Below are 2,353 nucleotides of genomic sequence, written 5' to 3'. Positions count from 1 at the left end.
CTTAGCAGATTTGATGAATGAGTTGACCTTGCAGTAGGAGAGCATATATTTGATAAATGAGAGGATTGGAGGTTTAGAACGCCGACATAATAATGATAGTGAGTAACTGCAGAGGCATTCCGATTTTGAGATAGCTTATTATGACGCTCAGGCCCGACACTACAGAGGAGAGTCTGATGTTACCTTTCCCAATTCCGTGATGCAAAAGGATCATTTTTATGTAGGCAGGAACTAATGCATAGATTCACATGTCATCACCATCATCTCAACTATTAGGGGTGAGCTTCATGAATCCTAAACTTAATGGTGTCTACTGAATGTTGCAGGAGATGCTAAATTATTTTTTCCTCATCAATTTGAAAAGCTCTATCCATGTTATATCAACAATCGATTTATTTATCTGTTTAAGGGTCCAGGTTTTTGCTGGAATGCCCAATTCATCTCTGAAACAATATCATTTTAAGGCTGTCTCAAGATTATTTAAGAATTCAATTTCTTTGGATTTCTGTAATTCTATTTATCACGCTTGCAGATACTTCCAGACCATCCCAGAGCCTGTTTCACTACAGGAGCCAGGAAGAGGATGCGCCTGTTAGGATGCTGCTTTTATTGTCAAGCGTCGCTATCCAATTGAGTTATAATTTCTTATATGATTTTTTCTTTTTTCTTCGTTACTGGATGCTGGATGGAGGGCAGCTGCTGGCTCATTCCTGACAGATTCTATCTGATTATTTGGCAGGTTTGGCAGGTTTGGCAGGTCAAATAATGATTGTTGTTTTTATTATGATAATGAGCCTCTTTGTAATGCAGAAATAATTGAGCACTCGTTAACATCTTAAAGTTCCTGTGTTATTGAATTTTATTGTGCTTGTTGTATCCAGTCCTATATTGAGTGTCATGGTGATAAATATTGCAAATCTAGCCACCGACCATATTATGTTTCCTGTCGTGCTTTCTGATGTTCCTCTACTATCAATTTGTCCATACTTTTGTCCGGGCAGCCATGGGATCTCTATTTTCTTCATTTCGGTGAAGTTGGCGTTTTTTAATTTGATGTTGTCATCTGTTATGCTCGCAATGTTTTGGGCACTCAATTGAGTTTAACTAATCTCTAAAGCAAAAAGAGTTTTTATTTGGGTACTAGTCTTCCTTTGGGGACTTTATGGGACTTTTATTTTATTTATATTTTCATTTCAAAATAAAATATATTTAATAAGTTAAAATGAAATATATGTATTGTGCAGCAATAACACCATGGATTGGCCTATTAGATCTATCAACCAGTTCAGCATGTCAGCCCCATCGACAAAATCGATCACCCGATTGGGCTAGACAGTTTGGTCAGATTGACAAATTAATTTGATTAGTTGTTTGGTACAACATATTAGATTGACTTCATTTATACTTCGATACACGGGCCTTATTTTTGGTTATTTGGTTATGTACTCTATTCATATATTATAAAATTAATTAATTTATTTAGTAGTGTTGTCTATAGCACATTTTGAGTAGGCTTTACCAATAAATAGAGGTAACCACATGAGGTATAGGGCTGCTTTCATGAGGAATGTCCAAAAAGAATTAACTTGAAGAGCTGAAACCCTCATAATCACTTCTTTAGAGCTTCAAAAATCACGAGAAACTTTTTTTCTTTCCCCTCCAGTCTCTCTCTTATTTGGTTCATCTTCTCTTCTTGCATAATTCTTTCTTAAGTGATATAACTGACCAAAGGAAAATAGGTTAAGATTTTCATACCTCTTTTATATTGTTTTTAATGATATTGCACTTTAAAGAAAGATATTTTTGATGTTTTGTTGCAGGAATGATGAATTAGGGTCAATGAAGCAAAAAGATGCAAAAAAGAAGCGAATTTGGAGCAAAAAGGACCAAAATGTGGAGAATTACACGAGGCCGCCGACGGCGAGATTTTCCCGAGGCTACAGGACAAATTCTCCAGAAGGGCGCCGACGGCGCCATCGAGGCCGCTGACGGCGATCAACGGTTATGTGACATGTACAATGGATAAGGCCAGATTTTGGAGGGGTGCATAAGCGACTCTTGGGAAAACTCATCCACATATTGATAGAGAACATTTTGGTTGAAAAGGAAGAGACTCTAGGAGACTCTTAGAGACTCTAAGAGACTCTTGGAGACTTTTGGAGACCTGGAGGTTAGATAGGTTCCATTTGAGCTTGTTAGACCGTGTAATTGTGAGGAATTCTTTGAGAAATTTTAAGAGTGGAGGAAAAGTGAGAAATTTTTTCCTCCTTGCTACTTCGAAGAGGAATTCTGTGTGCTGTAAAGAAAGGAAGAGATTCAGAGGAACTTTGAGGAGTGTTCTTGGGGAGAAATT

This window comes from Phalaenopsis equestris, unplaced genomic scaffold (assembly GCF_001263595.1).
Source record: "Phalaenopsis equestris unplaced genomic scaffold, ASM126359v1 Scaffold222450, whole genome shotgun sequence".
Taxonomy (NCBI): Eukaryota; Viridiplantae; Streptophyta; class Magnoliopsida; order Asparagales; family Orchidaceae; genus Phalaenopsis; species Phalaenopsis equestris.
This window is presented reverse-complemented; position numbering follows the sequence as displayed.